Source organism: Lepisma saccharinum, chromosome 1 (assembly GCF_977018435.1).
Source record: "Lepisma saccharinum chromosome 1, izLepSacc3.1, whole genome shotgun sequence".
In the NCBI taxonomy this organism is placed as follows: domain Eukaryota; kingdom Metazoa; phylum Arthropoda; class Insecta; order Zygentoma; family Lepismatidae; genus Lepisma; species Lepisma saccharinum.
The window spans coordinates 113,277,517-113,300,247 of NC_139229.1; the positions used below are offsets into that span (position 1 = coordinate 113,277,517).

General features: G+C 40.3%; 1 long non-coding RNA gene across 4 annotated transcripts in view; it reads right to left on the reverse strand.

Moving 5' to 3' along the window:
* Positions 1-5,659: 5,659 nt before the first annotated feature.
* Positions 5,660-22,731, reverse strand: part of LOC145986662 (uncharacterized) — a 176,183-nt gene continuing 159,111 nt past the window's right edge. For all 4 annotated transcript variants that reach the window (XR_014441599.1, XR_014441600.1, XR_014441601.1 and 1 more), the window contains one exon: positions 5,660-6,973. This is a non-coding gene — a long non-coding RNA (uncharacterized LOC145986662). The remainder of the gene's footprint in view (positions 6,974-22,731) is intronic.

The window sequence follows — 22,731 nt, forward strand, 5'->3', positions numbered from 1 at the left end:
TGTTAATTTTTGTTGCGCCGATCCATTGATCTTGAAAGATTTCCCATAGTTATCCTTCGCTTCGTAAAGCTGTTGCCTCCTACATTCATCCTCTGTCTTTATAAGTAGCCTTGTATTCGAAGGCGTAATTCCCGAACTGTTGAACCGTGACAATGTTACATCCATCTCACTGTTATGTAGATATTGTCAATAGGTTAATAGACTTACGTAATCGCGAAACTATTGAGATTACTAGATAACAGTGAAAGCAAACTACACGAAAATTCACGTCAATGCTCTAGAATGAATTCTAAGCTGATGTAATTTTTCAGATTTTGGAATATCTCAGCGGTTTTTCGAATGGAGAGGGAAATTTGAAAACGTTCGCCCTGACGGCTGCCAAAGGTCCGGCCGAGCCTTAAACCTAGCTTAGCCGAGGGGTGGCGGGGGGTGGCTGTCAGGCCCACCAGCTCTATTTTTTCGATTTTTCAACTGTGATTTTTTTTTAAAAAAATGAAAATAAATTATATTGTTTCCTAAGGTGTTTGTTCTCAATATTTCTGCATTATTTTTGTTTATAAAAACAAATATAATGTAAATAGGAGGCAAAATGCACTCTGTGGGCCTATCAGGCACCATCTCTGAATGCGTGTTATTCGAGACACTCATGCCAGTACACTAGTACAATTGTTGTTAATGATGGTAATATTTGTAATTATTATAAATAATAAACAATTGCCCCTCTATAAACAAAAAATAATAATAAAATATTCAGGTATTTGTGAGTTTTGACATGGTAAAATATATGTGTGTGACACTCATGCAGTAATTGGTTATTATTTTTTATTAATTATGGTATTTTTTGTAATTATTATAATTAATAAATAACTCCACATATGTAATCAACAAAGGAAGCAGTGATTCAATAAAAAAAATGGTTTCTTGAATTTTAGTGATAAAAAATGGTAGCCTGTGAGCCCCCATCAGGTAAGTAAGTTTCTCGTACGACACTGTTAAGCTAGGGTAAGTCCACTTATGCACAGATAGGCTAATCGGGATTCGACCTACAGTTTAAAGTAAGGATCCGAACCTCTACGTAACTCCTCATATAATATACATTGGAACTCCCACTGGAAACTTTTCAAATGCCAGACAGTGAGGAGTGTATTTACTAATTTTCATTGAGCATATCGCAACTGCTCCCCAAACCGCAGCTCATTTAATTAAGACTGTGCACTCGTGGTCAGGGGAAAAATATCGAAAACAAACTCGTTGCCGACTCACAGAAATTTTTGGTTGGAGATGTTGGAGGGTGGGTGGGGGCTTGTATGTGCATGGGTGAATCACAACCTCCATAATCCGGTGTCCTCCAACGTTGACAAGGGCCTGCTCGTCAAGCTGCCGGAAGTCCTGCGACTGAATGGAGCGCCAAATCGCTTTAAATTGCCCCTCATCAGAGGCATCCACCGCAGAGATGCTGGAGTGGTTGGGGAAGGGTTTGTGCCGTCAAGAAAGGAAGGGGATTTTTCTTCTGTTCCAGAAGAGAGCGCTCATTCTAAAAGGATGGAGCAAGGAAGCGAAGTAGTATTGTATTGCTCCCATCCTCACTGTTAACGTGTAACTCCTTTCGGTTCGATTTTGAAACCAACCTCTGAACTACCAAGCTTATCTTTTACATGCCAACAATAGCCACTCTTATGCGTTCCTTGTGACTGGCTCTCCATCATTTTCATCTAATCATTACTAGCCAACCTCCGTGGCGGACAGCCGGACCCTGTGGCCGAGTGATAAGTACATCGCGCTGCGACACCAAGGATCCCGGGTTCGAATCCTGCTCGGGCTTGGTTGTTTGTGAATGTCCATTCATCAATTTCATCATTTCATCACTCATCCCCATCTTCGCAAATTAGCCAAGAGGCACAAAACGCGAAGTAAAATAAACTAAATCAATCAATCAATCAATCAATCAATCCGTGGCGGACAAAAGTGGCAGAGAAGTGAAGTAAAATAACCCAAAATCAATCAATCAAATCATCAATCACCCTCATCATCGCGATTAGCCAAAAGTGGTACAGAGGCAGCGCTAAATAATAAAAATACAAATACCGTTGAACCACTTATTACACTGAAATGGGACACGCACGAAACTAACAATGTGCAAATAGACTTTCAGATTCACAGTTCGAAAGCCACTATTGTAAAGGACTGACTGATAACACGGACACAGACAGTCAAAACAGGATTTATTTTCCTGGGTAAGGACAGGTGGAAGGCTTGTATTTCTACAAGAATAAACTTCGGGTGTATGAATGCCAGAGAATGTGTTTGTTAACATTTCTGATCTGTCATTTGTGAAAATAAGGAATGATGTACGTCTCTGAATGTTCAGTTGTACTTTAATGCATTATTTGTGAACTGTACATTGGTACGTTATTGTTAATATGCTTTGATTTTGAAGCGTTGAAATCAATGAAAAAACACCTTGAAACATTTAATGTACACTCGAGAAACTAATCTAGTTACGAAGACTTAGAGATGCATGTGGCACTACGGAAGAGTATATGTATATGCAGAAAACTGGTTCAGACAACATCGAGTTGATGCCTAAATGTACAGTCTAAGAATACAACATGGCATCCATCAAAGATATTATCCTGTAGGTATATACATATGAGAAATTAACTACTTTGAAACCTGAAACAAACATACATTTAAGTAACTTTACAAACAGTTCCCATAATTTTAGATACAGTGCACAAGAAATATACTCTCAGAAGAAGATTAAGTACCGGAACTGTCGCAATTATTTGTTTGAGTGAACTTGCTGCGTGTGGTCTCTCACAACTCCCAAGATGCTTTGCAACAAGACAAGAGACAATCGTACGAGAAAAAGGTGCAAGGGCAAAACACAACTGAAAGAATTCTATCCATTAAATTCAATGTGGAACTGAGTTGCAGTGTGAACATGTTAATATGAAAATAATCCATAATTGTTACTGATGCTATCAAAGTTGAGAGATATCGTTCCACTTCCTTAAATTTGTTTTAAAAAAACTTCCATCGAGACTGGTAAAATTTTTGTACAAGTGTTGCGCAAACCAAGAAGCAAAAGATGGAGATTTCCATCTTGTTTAACCGTGTTCTTGTACTCGCGTGTGCAAGGTATCGCGTGCTACATGCCCATTAAGCTTTGGAGACTCGCTGTTAAGATGGTGGAATCACATATTGACGTTTTTTTTTCTTTCCAACGTGGCTAACAATGAATGATGACGTGCGGATGCGCTGCAATTAGGTTTAAAGCGCCGTGGAATCCTTCCGCCGAAGACAATCAAGATAGCCAGGTCTTATTGCCCTGATGTGTAGATTGTTTTACTACTGTTTAAGGCAGACAAAGGGTCCATTATGGTTACAGTGTGTGGAATTGTATGTTGTGAGCAAGGAGCATGAGGAATGACCTTTTGAATTCTGATTTTAAACCTGTAAGTGGTTCAAAATTAGCATATATAGTGCACGTGGTTCTACAGCTCAAAGCGAACTTGTACGTAAAGAATGTGAACTGGATTGTTAGTTGTTACATTTTGCTTCGTTCTCTTTTTGTGCAGAGGGCGTCTTACCCAGGTAGTTCTGAATCTTACCACCCAGCTGAATTTACCAATTGTGTGATTTACTGATACAGTGGCGGATCTATTGGGGAAAAATCGCTGTGGACTGATTTTATGAACAAATGGTTTTATGTCTTGGAAGTGTATCAAGCATGTGCACAACGACAACAACAACAACAACAAGAAAAAACTCTGCAAGAATTCAGTTCCAATGTAGGTAGCAACTTAGAAAGATTGTTTTTAATAATGAGGAGAGTTAACATTTCCTTCTGGCGCCAGTCCATAATGGTACATGCTCGACCGGGACTCGAACTCGGGTCTCTGCCATACATACCTATGTGGAGTTGTCTCTGTCAATGCTACCTCAACATCTCTTGCCTTTGAGAGACACCGTACTGGGAGAAACTAGATCCCCAGCCATGAGTAAAATCGGCTTACTATCAATGGACGCCAATTGCGATTGCCTGTCATGGACTGCCAAAGGGGGGGGGGGTATTTCTACATCCCTTATTTTAAGCTACTTACCTCTTAACACAATTCAATAAATTTATCAAAATCAAAAATAATAAATTATGAAATAATTTACCGTTACAACCGAGACGTATCCTTGACTGTACCACATATGGTGAACTGATTATTCTTGATTATCCTCTGAAAATACACCAAATGTGTGTGTGTGTGTGTGCGTGCGCTCGAGAAAGATGAAGAGGGTTAAAAGAGCCCAACAGGAGTACCACAGATTTATTATTAAATCGGGGTCAACTTTATACACAAGCTATATTTCATCAGAAGTCGTTCACATCACTCACACCCATTATTTGTGGAACCCTGACGGTATATCTGTTCACTGAAGGGTCGATGGTTCGGATCGCATTAAAACTCTGCTATCACGAGTTGATCCAGTTATCGCTTACAGGAAGAGAGAATTTCTTTGAGCATAGCGGGAAGTTGCTTTCAATATTTTAATGAGTAGAAGTAAGATGTCGCTCAACGTGATCAAATGTACTCTCACCTTTATTCCAGTTCGTGATGTATATTTTCGACAAATTTTTACAGAGTTACTAGATCAAAATCAAAATTATTTACAGAAAACCTTTAGGTTAGTTGCTAAGTCAGGTTATATATATATATGTGAAATAACTACATTCAACGTCATTCTCTGTATTGTGTACATTCCATACAACTGACTTTAACGCTTTTGTTAATGCCCGTTTCCTAAGAAATTGCATTCTCTGAAACAGACATGTGTTAAAAGAATACTAATGCATTTTTGATACTAATTGATTGAAGAATCTCTAGATTCCAAGATAGTTTACCTAGTGGCTTTCAAACACATTCTTCTTCCATAACTAATCTCAAAAGGAATGACCTATACTGAAAGAAAATAAATTTTATGTACACTTTTGTAACACTTTCTGTGAACAAATTTCGATTACTTTCAGCAAACATTAAGGTGTGTCGAAAGATAAGGTCTTAAAGGTCTTTCTACTGTTACGGCGGCCGATCCTATTGCTGGCAAGAGAACTGGGGAGCGGGGAAGCGACCAATCCAGCACGATAAGAAACGTAGCGGCCAGCAGAACGAGTTTCACGTAGTGCTTTTTCCGGCCGCGTCGTGTCTCTCGGCGCCACTGCTGTTGTCTGGTTGGTCTGCGGCGAATTCTCCGCTCCCCACTTCCCTTGCCAGCTTCTAGAGTGCCCGCCGTAAGAACTGAAAAGAGCTATAAAAAGTGTGCAATACAAATTGTCAAACTTGGAAGTGTACTAAAAGAGTTTTCTTGAGTACACTTTTTACACACTTTTCGAACACATTTACTCTTGTGATATTTTTTACACGCTTTTGGTGCAAGCTTTGAGCACTTGTTGATACTTACTACTGCATATTTAAAAAATGATCGACAGTACGCAGAAAGACAGTTGTTTAGAATACGAGCAACAACAAAAAGATATCCTGGTGACCATCACGAATAATCGTTAGTAATTGAGTGCATGTATGTAGAATTCGTTGACCTGAGTGGTTAGCACAGCGTGCTGTGACGCCAGGGGTCCCGGGTGTGAAACCTGGCGTGGGCGTGGGTGTACTTTGTAAGTGTCCCTTCATCAATTTTGTCATATCATCACTCATCCTCATCTTCGCGATTAGCCAAAAGTGGCAGGTAAACAAAGTAAAATAAACCAAATGAATCAATAGGTTTAGAATTACTAAACAATTTACTCAAAATTAGCAAATTTAATAAAGGTTACCGAAAAAAGAAATCAATTGCTATTATGTAGCTTTTTAGAAAGTGCACCAAAACTGTGCAAAGAAGCCTAGTACTTTTAAACACTGTATTGTTACAACCGAAAATGTGTTGGAGAATCTGAAAGTTCATTGTAAAAAATATTAAAATTGTCTGCTTGTAATGGCAAACCAGATGTTTGTAGTTTAACATGATTGGGATATTCAAGGGAATACACAAAGTAACAACAAAGGAACAATAGATACTTTTTTTTTCAAGTACATGATTGATAACGATTTCTATTGTCCTTGAACAATATTATCAGAAAGACGACAAATTACATTTTCATTTAAAAGAAATAACATCTTGATTTTAATGTTCCAGTGGGCCTTGATTTGTGTCAACAAATGCGTCTGTTCGAAAATTCACTTGTGTTGAAGAGCCATGCTTAATTTTTTTTTTTTAAAAAAATCTGTTTAGAATTCTGCAAAGACTATGCTGTAAAAGGTTGACAATGACCGTCTTTTTAAGTATTAACGGTCATTAGTTAGTTACACTAACTAGTGTCATTTTAATTATTTATTTTGAAAATATGGAGCTCGTAACTGTAATTTATAATCATTATCTATCTTTATGTATGATAAAATATAAAAAAAATTAAATAAATAATCTCTTGAGTCCCGTTTTTGTAGATTAACTTTGGTTAATTCTGTTAAATTTTAAGTATTGAATATTGCAAATTTTACATTAACTTCTAACAGTATATACAGACAGCGGCATTTCTAAACAGATCTAATTTCCCAGAATGCACAATTTGGCGTGATTTTTCAAGGTGTGTGTGTTTGTATGTGTTTACTCATATAAACACAAATTCGTACTGAAACGGGTGCAAAATCCACCTGACCTTTGAAAAATGGCTGGCAGGCATTGATTTGAATTTCCTTCTGGAATTTCAGTCAGGAAAATGTAGGAAAACAGCAAGTGGTTGCTATTCATTTGATTCTTCAACCTTCTTGCTACTCAGATCTTCATAGCGTCGTGAACCAGAACAAATATTGCTGCTTCTTTGAAGAGTCCTAGAGGCAGAAGCATTTGGCTGGAACGTCCTTCTAATAGAGCTTAATGGTGAGCAGTTGAAGATGGACTTTGTCCTTGTCCATGGAGTTTGCCATTTCTGTGAAAGATAAAGAAACACAATGTAAGTTCTGGTGGTGCACGATTCATGTTTGGAATTTTGACAGCTGCTGACTGTACTTTGGATCCATCATTTCTGGTGTAGAGCTACGTACGTACGTACCAAGTCTAAGCATGAAATAAATTCTAAATTCCTGCGGGGACAGAGTACGAATCTGAAAGTTTGGATCAACAATACAGCAGTGGTGAAAAATCCAAACATATTCACCAAATATCAAATTTAAAACTAACTTTGGCAACACAAACAAGAAACATTCGGAAAACACTAACAAATGGACTCTGTTCAAAGTGTTAATTTTATATATGGAATTCGAAGCGAGCAAATACTGCTAAGAAGAATGGATCATGATGGTCGTATCGGATATCCAGGATCAGTGTACAGTCACGAGCAAAAGTGAGTTGGCAGTTCAGATAAAAATGGAACAGAAGTGCATGGACTTATAATTTGAACATCCAACTAGCACTGTGATTTGTCCTCCAATACTCGGTAACATCCCCATCTATTCCATTTCTTCCTAACATAACTTAAACTTTGTTGAAAATATATAATTTATGGTTTTTTCTAGTGCTAAAATGTACATTTAAAATCATGTTAAAACATCCTTATACCCTAGATCGAAACATTTTGATAAATCAGTGCATTCAGGTAACCGAAATGGCAGAACGAGTAACATGTAACGCATGTTTGAACTATTCTTATTCAAGGCGTCTTGAAGATATTAACACAATCAAATATAAAGAATCGTTCATTCAATAATTCACTTGTCACTGAATAAAAGTAACGACGATGTGTCAAAGACCAATGTTTGGCAACGCCGGGGAAGGTTTGCGTGGCAAGCAGCTGATTGCACCCCCACGCTCACTTCGCTCAAAAATTCGACGGCAGCGCCAGTGGTCGATCTATACAACCCTAGCATACGCTATCGGGAAGTCCCCTTTTCCATTTCCAAATTGCATATCTCGACAGTTATTACCTTGAAAATGTCCTTTCCGACTTAACAGAAAAACAAAAGAAGGTTTCGCGGAAGAATACAACTGTATCTTTATTGCATTGCGTGTCACGCACGCCCTAACTCAGCGACCAACAAGTGAACATTACCTAGTTAATATTCACCGGACGAAACGTGTGGCTATAAAACCGAGCAATTAATGAATGCAAACATTCACTTCTGTTTATCGCGAGTTCGAATCCAAACACTCCCGGGGCCCTGAGCTTGTTTTATTCATGCGGTGTACGAGCTGCATAATACAAGTTTCCTTGCCTTTGGCTACTATACTTTGAGATAAGGACCAAGGGCTTGTAAACTGGTAGCGCTTCTTGTCCAGGGTAAGGAAATAATTAATTCGCAACTTGTATTCGCTCGGGGGACACAGGAAGAAGCTGAATTTCACCATCAGATATCTGACCACAGTTGCGTCATCTCTACAGAAAACACTTATGAATATACTGGAGAACTACTTAAAGGAATTTATGTACACACACTTTTAAGGCTTAATTTGTGATTTTTTGTTGTTTTTACGCTGATTTTTTTTCAAACTGTGACTGTACCCAGACCAGACACGTATCCAAGAAGGGGGGGTTAGGGGGCTCGAGCTCCCCCCGAAAGATTTCGGTTTACACTAGATAAAATGAGATTTTTTTTGTATGTGACGTTAATTTAAGGAGATAAATAATTATCGAGGCAAGACGGAGAATATTCTATAACCCTGTTATTGGTAACAGCTCGTATCAAAGGTGGAAATCAGGGGGCTCAAGCCCCCTTCAGAAAATTTTCAGTTTACGCTAGATAAAATTAGGTTTTTGGCTTCCATCCGAAAAACACTAGGCGGCAGCTGCGCAACGCATGCGCATGGGGTTCCACAAAGGAAATAGGAGTGTCCCGCAAGACAAGTGAAGGGAAAGGGTAGCGATCGACAACGGTAGGGACAAAAGAAGCAATGAAGCATGAAGTAACAATTGCACAGTGGGAAACAAACACCATGACTGAAGCAGTGCAGTCGAGAAAAGTAGTGCGGGGTTGCAGAACCACGGGAGGACGACGTAGGATGTAAAAACACACCGAGAATGCAAGCAAAGTGGTCCGTGACACTCGACAGGCAACAGACGCGTACATGGTTCGGGGCAGAAATGGCGGCGCTGGCGGTGCGGCGCAAGGGGAGTCCCCAAAACACAGTGGGGAGACACCGCAGCAAGAACAAAGCACGGTGCAACAAAAGAGAAAGAGGACCGGACGGGGAATGGTACCTGCCAAGGAGACAACAAATGCGGGACGAGGGATTCCCCGTAGCAGCACCGAGGGGATGTCACACAGAGGTCGTGCGCTAGCAGGACAAACACAGCAACTACGGGCACAGGAGGTTATTGCTAATGAAAGGTGCACGTACAGATAGGACCTCGTACCCTGTACTGACGTTGTAACAAACGTCGTGATGGGGCCCAATCAGACTCTTAGAATTGAAGCCGGAGGCACATCGCTTGGTGGGAGCGGGCGAAAGGCTGCTGGAGTGTCGTACGGACCCCACCACTCCGTACGGTGGACGACACTAATGGACGAGGTCGGAATGTTTCCATCCCGATCACCAGGTCCACCGTTCCCAGACCTGACGCGGCTGCTTGCTTCCGAGCGCAACCCCAGCCGAACAACTCGAGTCCCTCCTCGGCCGCAGCCTTCCGCTCCGAAACCAAGCCTGGCCTCACACCACCGCAGCCGCACACTGCCGCGTGGGTGTGAGACCGGGCCGAGCAAGGCTGGACAGATAAACTGCGTGGGACAATCGTGTAATGAAGCTACGTGGGGGTATGCACGTCTGTTCAACTGCTGGGTTACCCCACATTGGTGTACACAAACACCACACGATCGTACGTAGTGCTCCCCGTCGGCTCGAGCAAGACGGACGAAATACGTGTTGTGGGTGAATGGGGCAAGAATGAAGGACGCTACATGTGTTCCACGATGACAAGGCCCCAGAGTACATGGCCCCACCTGACGGCAGTGAAGAGCACAGGCAGGGGTGGCTCAGGAACATCAGCTGATTGTACCACAGCGCCGTGCGGACGTGTGGGCTGATTGGAAGTGCAGGGTCAGGGAGCGTGTCAGTGAAAGAGCCGGTGCGGTGGTGGTGTGCTTGACGTACGACAATTGAGTACGTTGTTTCGAAGCCGTTGTGACCAATGTGTGTGTGTGTGCCACCTGTGCACTGCAGTACAGTATTCCATAATTGGCACTATCCTCACCGTACCATGGAACGCTACACATTTGTAGAACTGAGGGACATGCATTTTGTCTACGGCCTTGCAGATGGCAATGGCCGAGCAGCTTCACGCCTTTATTGCGGACGGTATCCGGAGAGGCGACAACCCGACAGCAGGTTGTTTTCGAACGTGCACCGTACCCTTGGTGAATCGGGTGTGTTACATGCAGGCCATCATGCCGGTCACCCAAGACATGTGCGCACCGCGGCGGTCGAGGAGGACGTACTTGCTCGCGTGGACGACACACCGTCCACTAGCACCCGTAGCATTGCACGTGCAGTGGGAGTATCACAGTCGACAGTGTGGTGTGTCCTTCATGATGATCTGCTGTATCCCTATCATCCACAGCGAGTCCATGCGTTGCAGGCTGGGGATTACCCACGACGTGGGGAATTCTGTCAACGACTGTTGCAGTTTTGTACCGACGATCCCCGTTTTTTGCGCCATGTGCTTTTCACGGACGAGGCAACATTCACCCGTGAGGGCATCTTCAATTGCCGAAACAGCCATGTGTGGGATTATGAAAATCCACATGCAGAAGTCGAGGAGCACCATCAGACCCAGTTTGCAGTGAATATCTGGGCAGGTATCATCGATGAACAGATTATCGGTCCATACCTGCTGCCACCACGTTTAAATGGCCGCCTCTATCGCACCTTTCTTGCATCAGTCCTTCCAGAGCTGCTAGAAGATGTACCCCTCAACGTGCGACATCGTATGTGGTTTCAATTGGATGGAGCGCCTGCACATTTTGATGGCACAGTGCGAACCCTTTTGCACCATACCTACCCACAGCGCTGGATCGGCAGAGAGGGCCCCGTCCCCTGGCCCGCCCGTTCGCCTGACCTCACACCAATGGATTTCTTCTTGTGGGGCCATGTGAAAACACTCGTCTACGAGACCCCGGTGCCTGACAAGGAAACATTGGTAGCGCGGATACTTGCAGCATCGGCCGAGGTGTGTACCATGCCAGGGATTTTTGATAGGGTTCGCCAGAATTTCCTGCGACGCTGCAATGCCTGCATTGAATGTGGTGGTCGTCAATTTGAGCAACTTTTGTAACAACGTCAGTCCGGGGTATGACTACGTACTATTCCTATCTGTAAGTGCACCTTTGCGTGGCAATAAACCTCCTGTGCCCGTAGTTGCTGTGTTTGTCCTGCTGGCGCACGACCTCTGTGTGACATCCCCTCGGTGCTGCTACGGGGAATCCCTCGTCCCGCATTTGTTGTCTCCTTGACAGGTAACATTCCCCGTCCGGTCCTCTTTCTCTTTTGTTGAACCGTGCTTTGTTCTTGCTGCGGTGTCTCCCCACTGTGTTTGGGGACTCCCCACGCGCTGCATGTGTTTGTTTCCCGCTGTGCAATTGTTACTTCATGCTTCATTGCTTCTTTTGTCCCTACCGTTGTCGATCGCTACCCTTTCCCTTCACTTGTCTTGCGGGACACTCCTATTTCCTTTGTGGAACCCCATGCGCATGCGTTGCGCAGCTGCCGCCTAATGTTTTTCGGATGGGCGACTTTGGTGTTCCTTTTGACTTCGTTTGTTCCGCCTTTCTATCTTCACTGGTACTGGCTGTACAGAGGTGTGAAGTTCATTTTCACACGTTTTCGGCGTTGTCTAGCTCCTCACGGAGGCATCTCTCGGCAAAGTGGAAGGGGAACTTTCGTCTCTATTTCATGGGAGGTATCTGTGGTTTTCGTTTGTACTATACCTTTAGAATCACCCTGTAGTTCGGATCAAAAGACGAAGAGATCGAAGGTCTCTCTCTCTCTCTCTCTCTCTCTCTAAAGTGAATATTTCGGCAGTATTGGGCTGGGCATTGGAGCGATTTATTATAAAAGAAATAAGCTTCACAGATCAGAAAATCAAAGTTTTGAGTGATGATTTGGTTGTGCCAGGACCAAATTTTGTGTATGCAGTCCGAGAATTTCATGGTATAAAAAATACTTTTGTTTAAGGCTACTGGATTCGACACACACTCAACAGACAATTTTGAACACTTGCGAGTGCTTAGGCCTGAATATGAACAATTTGGTGGGTTTCGGCTTTTATAAGAGCTGCAAACATGGGAGGACAAGACACATTAGTGGTGTTCAGGCTCGAATCAGAGAGAAATATTCGTGAACTGTCTGCGTCCAGTTCCCAGCACACAGTTTGAAGCTCGCGTTGTCGAGTGCATTGTGCATTGTGTAACACACTCGTAAAAACACTTCTGGTACATAGATGTTTTGATGCCTGATGAGAAGAAATGGACATACACACATACTGAGATGGTTCCGACACACAATGTTAGTGCATGGAAACAGAGGAATTGAGTGGTAAAAAATGTTACGAATTCACGTTCTGATTAAAATAGCAGCCTTAAACAGCGGCGACGATTTAGGAGATAGTTGCTCCCCATTCTTTTGCCTCCACACTATCACACTATGGCCTCTTAATGCTAAGTCTTGTCTACCAAGAGGAAGTAAACTTTCCTTGTCCCCCCCCCCTACATTTTGGAACCCATTTGCCACCACTGGCGTTAAACATACAATTGTGACACCCCTTTAAAAATGGTGTTCAGCCCCCCCAAAAGGAATTCCTGGATACGTGCCTGACCCAGACGACACCAACGCCTGATTTTAATAAACAAACAAACGAGACCAAGGCCCGATTGTAAAAGCCGAGACGAGACCAAGGGCTGATTGTATCAATCGAGATGAGATCAAGGGCTGATTGTATCAATTGAGACGAGACCAAGGGCTGATTGTATCAGTCGAGACGAGACCAAGGGCTGATTGTATCAATCGAGACGAGATCAAGGGCTGATTGTATCAATCGAGACGAGACCAAGGGCTGATTGTATCAATCGAGACGAGACCAAGGGCTGATTGTATCAGTCGAGACGAGACCAAGGGCTGATTGTATCAGTCGAGACGAGACCAAGGGCTGATTGTATCAGTCGAGACGAGACCAAGGGCTGATTGTATCAGTCGAGACGAGACCAAGGGCTGATTGTATCAGTCGAGAAAAGACCAAGGGCTGATTGTATCAATCGAGACGAGACCAAGGGCTGATTGTATCAATTGAGACGAGACCAAGGTCTGATTGTATCAATCGAGACGAGACCAAGGGCTGATTGTATCAATCGAGACGAGATCAAGGGCTGATTGTATCAGTCGAGACGAGACCAAGGGCTGATTGTATCAATTGAGACGAGACCAAGGGCTGATTGTATCAGTCGAGACGAGACCAAGGGCTGATTGTATCAATCGAGACGAGATCAAGGGCTGATTGTATCAATCGAGACGAGATCAAGGGCTGATTGTATCAATGGAGACGAGACGAAGGGCTGATTGTATCAATCGAGACGAGATCAAGGACTGATTGTGGAAAATAGAGTAAAATTAGGCTATTGAAAAGTTTAGTAAGTTAACATATAGAAATACTAACTTGAAATGCAATGTTTAACAACAAAATATGTATGCAGGAATTTAAAATGCAATTATATCTAACGGACAAAATTTCATATTTCGCAGAGTCAAGCATACACACACACAACACACACACACACACACATACGTAATAAAGAAAATAGAAAGGAAGGCGATAAAAGTAAACATTATTCAAATCAAGAACAAAATGGAGGCCTTCCCGATGGCACAATGGTAGGGTCGTCCCCTTGTAATCAAGGGGTCCCGGGTTCGATAGCCGGTGGAGGCACATAGTGGTTCTGATCCCACTTTAAACTGTAGGTCCAGTCCCGATTAGCCTTACTGTGCATAAAGTAGACTTAAAACATCAAATGGAACTGTTTGCCTTTCAGTGTCACACAATTCGGTCATACAGGGTGGCCCATAATTTACTGTGCACTAGAATAAAGGACAGGTTTTGGCCCGGAGCAAAGTTCCGGCTTTTGGAATGAATCCCTGGCAATCGCTTAATCTCGCGTGAAATCTGCCCACCCCGTTCCCCAGACCTAACTCCTTGCTACCATTATACTATTTATTTACACACATTTACTTTGGTTTTACTTAATTCCCAGTGCACAAAAGATTACGTAACTACAATTCAACATGGGGGTCGTGAACGGGAACAAACGGTCTGTTGATACCCACCCGTCGATATGGTCATGAATCGTTTCAAATTAGCAGAAAAAAATATTATTGTATTATTATTATTATAGTTGATGCGTTAGAGCAAAAAAACTGAGTTTAAAAATTAGCTAAACTAAAATTTCGTTTCCATACTCTACAACTGAATTCATCAGTTTTCAATATTACAAAAATGAGAATTTTATGTAAGAGGTAACACAACCTAACTTAAAGACCAATTTTTTCTAATTTCATGGATTTTCTTAAAAGAGCTGTGTAAAAGTCAATAACGAAAGAAACTATGGTTTTCATTATATTAACTTTATACCGGTAGTCTTTTGGGGGAAGTATTTCTTTCTACGACTCTACAGTACGCCCATCTGGTGGATCAATTAGAAGTCTTCCTAAGGATATTCAGGTGCAAAATTATGGTCGGGAAAGGTGAAAAAAAGGTTCTGAAAATGTTTTCAAAAAGGTGCTTATAAAATGCATTTATTCAGATCTAAACCAGTTGCATTAGCATTCTTTATTCAACACCGTAGGAAATAACGTAAATAGTTACATAAATACTTAGTTACATAAAGTTACTTAAAGTAAAGTAAAATGTCTAGGAAGTAAAGGTGGTATTTACTGTGTTTCAACAATGATAGAGTTCTTATATAAGATGAACACTGAACAGTGATAAAAAAGAACTGTTCCAAGTATAAGTTGATTGATATTATGCAACAGCCACAAAACAATAGTTTATTATTATTATTATTATTTACTACCCAGAAATTGTCATATTATAACCAACCCTACAAAATTTCTAGTGACGTAATAACAACAAGTAGGCATCGCGCGAGAGAAAGAAAATACGAATACCTAATGCCTGTACAAACAAAAATCGATCAAATACGATACCTTAAATAAGAAATAAACAATTTGCAAGCTTATTAGAATTTTGTTAGGCGTTGCATATTCCTTACTTTGGACACTGTGTCAGTAAGTGACGTAAGAAGTTCCTGATAGGTGCAGGTGGAGGCGGCGATTGGGTGATATTGGATGAATGGTGAAAAAATCAAATTGATGAAAGGACAATCACAAACATGAGAACAAGATGGAAGTCACACAGAGCATACTGGCTGCGAGTCCAGACACCAGAGCCTCGTTAGTGTGCAATATACAGTATAGGGTGTACTACTTGGAAGATGCCTTTCGGAGTTACCCCAGCCACCATAAGGGACGGGATTTGAGAGAAAGTGACATTCAACTCCTCTAAATGTATAGGCAAATAAAAAATAAATACGAAAACCGTTTATTGCTTAGGAAATGGTTACAAAGAATTGTGCATTTCTGAAAAAATAAAAGAAAACTACTCCGCCAGAAATTCTGCCAATGGTTCCGTTGACAAATAATTAAGCACGTGATAAGATCGAACATGAGACCTTTGATTGGAAAAGGGACCTTGGCGATGCCAAGGGTAGTGCATGAGGGAAAGGCAACCCCCCTCACCCGATTGACCAGTCTGCTCACCACCTCATAGCAAATAATAAAATCTAGCCAAAAAATGCTGCTTAGCCTCCATGCATTTTTGCACGGGGGTCATCTGAGTCTCAAGGGTCACTCGCCTTCCTCAAAATTTCCGAATTTATTAAAATTTACATGTTAGAGGTATTGATTGACTGATTGATGAATTAGGTTTATTTTACTTGGCTTTTTTGTGCCACTTTTGTCTAATTTGCGAAGATGGGGATGAGTGATAATGATACGATGAAATTGATGAATGGACACTCACAAACATCCATGCCCGGGACCCCTGGCGTCGTAGCGCGATGTGCTAACCACTCTGCTTCAGTTAGCGGGCGAACGAAGACAAGTCTCTGCACAAGTAGTGACGCTAGACAATGAACACGTGAGGGAACGGGTTTGCGCGGGGAAAAGCCACTGCAGTTACCAGTCTTTGCAGCAGCGTGTACTGCTTCGCTCTGCCCACTCGATCCCCTTCCTTCTCCGCCGCTATGCGCGGCCTAGCTCCAGAGATAGATGGGACGGGAATAGCTGAGGATATCTGCTTTATAAATTGCGTAGTCCTACTTTCAATGTTCTCTCCAAGAGATCTTGTCATCAGAAACAAAAAATGTATAATTTGACTGAAAATGGATCCTCCCGGTATTTGTAGAGGGAATTTATTGAAAGAATAACAGACGTCTTGCTCTATAAGCATTCGAGGTACCCTGGAAATACATTATTTCCTACAGAACCCACTGGCTTTAGACTACCTTGTAATCATGTCTCGCCAACAAGCATGTCCGGATCCTCAAATACACTGATATGAGACTCCATTAACTACAGAAGTAAGAGAAATGTGAAGGAATTTATAAGCCTTTAGGCAATGGAGTGCATGAATTGTATAGAAGGTAAATACCAATTGGTTTCGTACGATAAATCGGAAATTCAACAATAGTTTCATTAAAAAGCAATAGGTGGCAGTGAAAGCTTGACGAAAGAAAAATTAATGTAGATATCTATTCAGTTCTGATATCTAGAACTAATGGTAAGTACCTAATGCACTAAAGCGTTATTACATGAAATACATGATTATGTTTCTCCGAACATGAATAGTATATACTACTGCCGATTGTATTATCAGCAATCGTACTTAAGTTTAATGTCATAAAATAGTGATTTGATTTTAAAATTAAAACTCCCCTCAGGGGCTTTACCTTATACTAGTCAAATCGCTTTGCAGTACACCTGCTGCCACCTTTAAACCTTAAAATTCTCTCTAAGTAATACCTCAGATAGACATACGCCAAGTTTAAATCCTATTACCAAGTCAATCCTTACACTTGCGACAGTGGCAAGTGACATTTACCTGACAAATGACTAACCAGCCATGACAAAAGACAAATACGATTCACGATTCACAACTGCTGCACGAAGGCAAAGTCTCACGACTGGAACTTCAAACCACAGCAACCGCCATGACCCAGGATGCCAGGATGCGAGGACGCAAAGTGGTTTTTATATATGTGATAGTGATGCGTCTCCATGGCATTCTGTATAGGTTCCCTGAAATCCAAAACCAATCAGCCATTAGCATATTTTCCAAATCCTTTATCTCTCCCATTCTTGAATACTGCTCTCCCATCTGGACTATGGCTTCTAAAACTAATCTTTCCAGGCTTGATTCTGTCCTCAGCTTTTTCCTTGCCATAGAATACCTTCTCTCATACACCTCCATAAAACAGATATTATGTCTATTTTGAACATCCAGTCACCTCACACTCGTCACGAACTAGCAGACATGAAATTTTTGCATAACATCATTAATGGCAAAATTAAAACCGAATTCCTTGTCAACCAATTTCATCTACGAGTACCCGCACGGCCAACCCGCAACGTAAAGCTCTTTCACATTCCCGCTACAAGGTTCTCCCTTCTACAGCGGTCTCTTTACTATACACTGAAAAAAATAAAGGTGTGGAAACTCACCTTTTGGGGTGAGTTTGGCTTGTCACAAATAGACGTCCCCAAAAGGTGAGTTTCCACACCCCATATTGGGGTGAGTTTTTCTCACCCTAGTATAGAGTGTGTTTTTCCTCCCATAAGGGTGAGTTTTCTCACCCTAGTATAGAGTGTGTTTTTCCTCCCATAAGGGTGAGTTTTCTCACCCTAGTATAGAGTGTGTTTTCCCTCCCATAAGGGTGAGTTTTCTCACCCTAGTATAGAGTGTGTTTTTCCTCCCATAAGGGTGAGTTTTCTCACCCTAGTATAGTGTTTTTTTCCTCCCATAAGGGTGAGTTTTCTCACCCTAGTATAGATTGTGTTTTTCCTCCCATAAGGGTGAGTTTTCTCACCCTAGTATAGAGTGTGTTTTTTCCTCCCATAAGGGTGAGTTTTCTCACCCTAGTATAGTGTTTTTTTCCTCCCATAAGGGTGAGTTTTCTCACCCTAGTATAGATTGTGTTTTTCCTCCCATAAGGGTGAGTTTTCTCACCCTAGTATAGAGTGTGTTTTTTCCTCCCATAAGGGTGAGTTTTCTCACCCTAGTATAGTGTGTGTTTTTCCTCCCATAAGGGTGAGTTTTCTCACCCTAGTATAGAGTGTGTTTTTCCTCCCATAAGGGTGAATTTTCTCACCCTAGTATAGAGTGTGTTTTCCTCCCATAAGGGTGAGTTTTCTCACCCTAGTATAGAGTGTGTTTTTCCTCCCATACGGTGAGTTTTTCTCACCCTAGTATAGAGTGTGTTTTTCCTCCCATAGGGTGAGTTTGAGGGGTTCGTGAGGAAGAGGTAAATGATCTTCGTTTAGTATAATAATGCTCACCTTTAACCTTGAAGAATCAGTCAGATCTTTTCTATCTTATCCAATATGAATTCAGAATAAGATAGAGCAATCATAACTTCATTGTAATTTCTTCCCAGATGGCAAATGTATCAAAGTAAAGAAATGCAATGTTAACTCTTGCATTGTATAATATACGACATCACAGGGAAAACAGTGTTTCTTCATTTAATGCGTTCAGATTTTAATGTGATTAATTGTTTTCTTTATAAAAAGAATACCATTCAATTCAGCATTAAATTTTGACAAAGCTTAAAAAACTTAGAGGAAACTAGATGCGGCACGCTCACCAAGGTATTCATGTAGAAGAACAAGCCATCCATAAATTACATGAAGCTTGCAAGGAATATTATGTATCGATTTCTAAATCATACAAAAAAGCCGCAACTTTTAATGTACATACATATTTTCCAATACGTCTTTTTTGAGACTTCCACTTGATGCTTAGAAGCCAATTGGGACTGGATACATGTACAGTCACATACACTTCTGGGTTGTAATGATTTAATTGAAAGTCAATGGTGCTGTTACAACCCAGAAGTGTCCTTGAGTGTACAATATAACATGAAGGGGATTGATCTTCAGAAGTCACACCCCTTAATTAAAAAATAACAACTTTTTTCTGTACTGTTTGGAAAGCAACACTCATGCTCACATACATTGCTAGGATAAATAAATGACATACTTAACACAACAAAATACTGTATACTTGTATATCCGTAGATAAATTTTATGTATACGTTGGATGCAAGTATATACATACATGGTAAGGGGATAATCTCTGAAAAATACTACCTTGCATACACATTAAGCAATAATTCAATCTTACCTTTCCTTTGCTGTTGGTTCTGCACACTCAGTTCAATGCCACAATCATTACAATGTGAGTGATTTTTGGTGCTTTTAGAACCTATTTCAGTACTTTAATAAATTAATTAGAAACGAAAATGTACATTCTTAAGAAGGCAGAGCAAATTTAGTAGAAGTTATAAATGTTCATATACATAATTTTTAACCACTCTATTTCAAATACAGAGCTTAATTTTTTTCGCCCCAAAGATTAGGTTGAAGAAATAAAGTTACCAGTTAGCAAAAAATTCAACTTTATTTACAATATTCGTACATTTCATCTTGCAATAATTCAACATAGTTCTCACAATTTTATCCAAAAAAAGAGGAATGATTTTTCTGTACCAATTTTACTTCATTGCTAAAAATATGCATGCTGTATTCCTTTAAAATGTCTGTATGGAAAGGCGTCCATGATCTGAAAGGAGAAAAAATGTAAGAGTAAATAAGAATATAAGCAAGAATGCATTTAGGTCAGAGTGTGATAGTTTAGAATGTACTTATAACATTTATGAGTCTTAATACTTCCCTGAAAAGTATACTAGTGATGTGTGCATACAAAGTGATTCAAGCTTGAGTAGCCAGCCTTCGTGGATGAGTGGTTACGAAAGCATGCTAAAACGCCTGGGGTGTCGAGTTCGAATTCCAGCCTGAGCACAGGTGTTCTTTGTGAGTGTCCATTCATCCATTCCATCATATCATCACTCATCCTCACCTTCGCAATTAGCCCAAAAGTGGCAGAAATGCGAAGAAAAATAAACAAAATCAATCAGTCAAGCTGCTCAATTGATAGATTGAGTTGGTGTTTAAAGTCCACTTTATGCATAGTATGGCTAATCGAGACTGGACCTGCGGTTCAAAGTGGGATCCGAACCACTATGTGCCTCCACAGGGTATCGAACCCGGGACCCCTTGATTACAAGGCAACGACCTACCACTGCACCATCGGGGAGGCCCTCAAGCTGATCAGTTTCTACATTGAATGCAGTAGCGCTAAATTGGCAATTTATTTTACACAGCATTTCCCATATATTTAAAGCTCAGGGGGGGGGGTTAAACCCAGTAACCCTTCTTGCGTACGCCACTGATTGAATGAACAGGTGGAGAGACTAAGATTATGTCACCCTATTATGCAAAGGTAATATAAACATGCATGCTTTTATTTCATAAGCAAGGGCCTATACAAGGAGGGTGATGATGGGGCTATAAACAGGCAGGAAAAAATAGCGAAATGAGGGCTGACTACTGGGCACACCACAGCATATAACTGGAAATGGCACACTATCTTCAAAAGTAATAAATTACTTTAGGATAATATTTTGTGCTGAAACATCGGTGTCGGAAGATGGAGGTGGAACATATCCGTTGACCCCCCCCCCACCCCCTGGAATTGCCATCGGCCATTTCAAGTCACAAAAAGCAGAAGTTGTTATAACATAAATAATGTTTAGAAAGTTTTTTTGAAAAGTTAAAACTTAAAGATAAAACAGAATAACTGTGCATTTCAGTACACTAACTGTGTAAAATGTAAAAAAAAAAATATATAGTAATAAGGAAAAGTTGTACTTGATATTCATTCATCTAGTAGTTCTCCCAAAGGATTTAATAATAGTAATAATAATAATATAATTTTATTTTTTTGTTATAATAGTTATTACTGTAAAATTATTATCATAACCATGATTCTTATTGTTAATATTTGTGCTACTATTAAGTTAAGTCAATGGATTGCCCCCCAATACACACACACAAACACCTTTCTGAAGAGCTCAAACAGTACCATTCAATGTTGGTGTGAAAAATATTTTTTTTACTAATTTTTGAGTGTTTAGCTTTAGCTTTCTTTTGTTTCTGTTAGTTCTGCAGGGTGCGAAATCCTGGGGGGACAGGGGGATTTCCCACCACCAACAATCTTGGCCTCAAAAATCCCCACCAAAAAAGTTCCGGGGGGAAGATTTTTTGTTATAACAAACGAAAGATAAGCAATTACTTTTAATTTCATATATACTTTACTAAGAATAATATCGAAAACACACACAAATTAGTGTAGTTGTGAGTATTGAATGCTTTCTCTCTCAAGAAATCATTAATAAATCTACACCAATACGCACAATTAAAGTAAAACAAGAATGCAAGAAAATTATAACTATGAAATCTAATTGATTTATATTAACAGAAAGCACAAACAAAACAAAAACTTACACATAATAAAAGCACTTCAACTATTTCATAATTTATAACATCTTTAACCAAGTTACTAAAGGAATTAGTTGGCTGCTTTACAATATCTGATATGTATAAAAGTAACAAATTAATTTACTTTTAATAATACACATATGTGGCGGAGGGGGAATGTAGATTAAGAACTTTCTTCCCCCACCAGTTTTCAATGATTTCGCACCCTGTAGTTCTGTCCTGTCAAAGTGTATGTGTAAACATCATGTAGCGAAAAGGCAAAAAGATTTTATTTATTCTGTACATTATTCTAGCATGTAACAGGCACAGTGCCAGAAGGAGAAGTGAGTGGATGCCTCATTCCATCCCTTCACCCAGCAGACAAGAGACACATACCCTTGACAATTTTAAATATTTTCTATAGAAACAAGACATATCTACATGAAAGTTCAACTCTCCAAAAATAAAAGCATGGATATGATTCTGTTTTCAAGTAGCAGAAATAAAGTTCTATTGAAAGTTTAGTAGGCTACGAAAGAAATACATAAAGATTATAATTTGTATATTTATGCTAAGGTGCATTTTGGAAATGCATATCCAAAGATTATTAATTACAAAATGAAAGGTGTGTATGTATGGTTCGCACACGCAGCATTATATTTTACGTTCCTAGTTCTATTTATGTGATTCTGACATTTTCAGATTACATACAGGTTAATTGATTTATTTACTTACATTTCCATTTACAAAATCAGGATCATCTTCAAACATCAGATGTGGTTATTTTAGTTAAACAGCATTCAATGTCTGAAATAAGGAATAAATTTAAATTAGATTAATCTTGAAAGTAGCAAAAATTTAACTTCTTCAATACAACAGTTTATTGTACAACTATATTTCTTAATAGATGGAAGACTATTTGAAGCGTTCAAGTGGATTTAACATATAAAAGTTAATTTTCATGCAAAGTTAGTATCATTTGGATGCCCCCAGCAATTTAAATTCTCCTAAGGAATGTCTATATATACAGTGGAAGATTGAATGAAAGAAACCCAG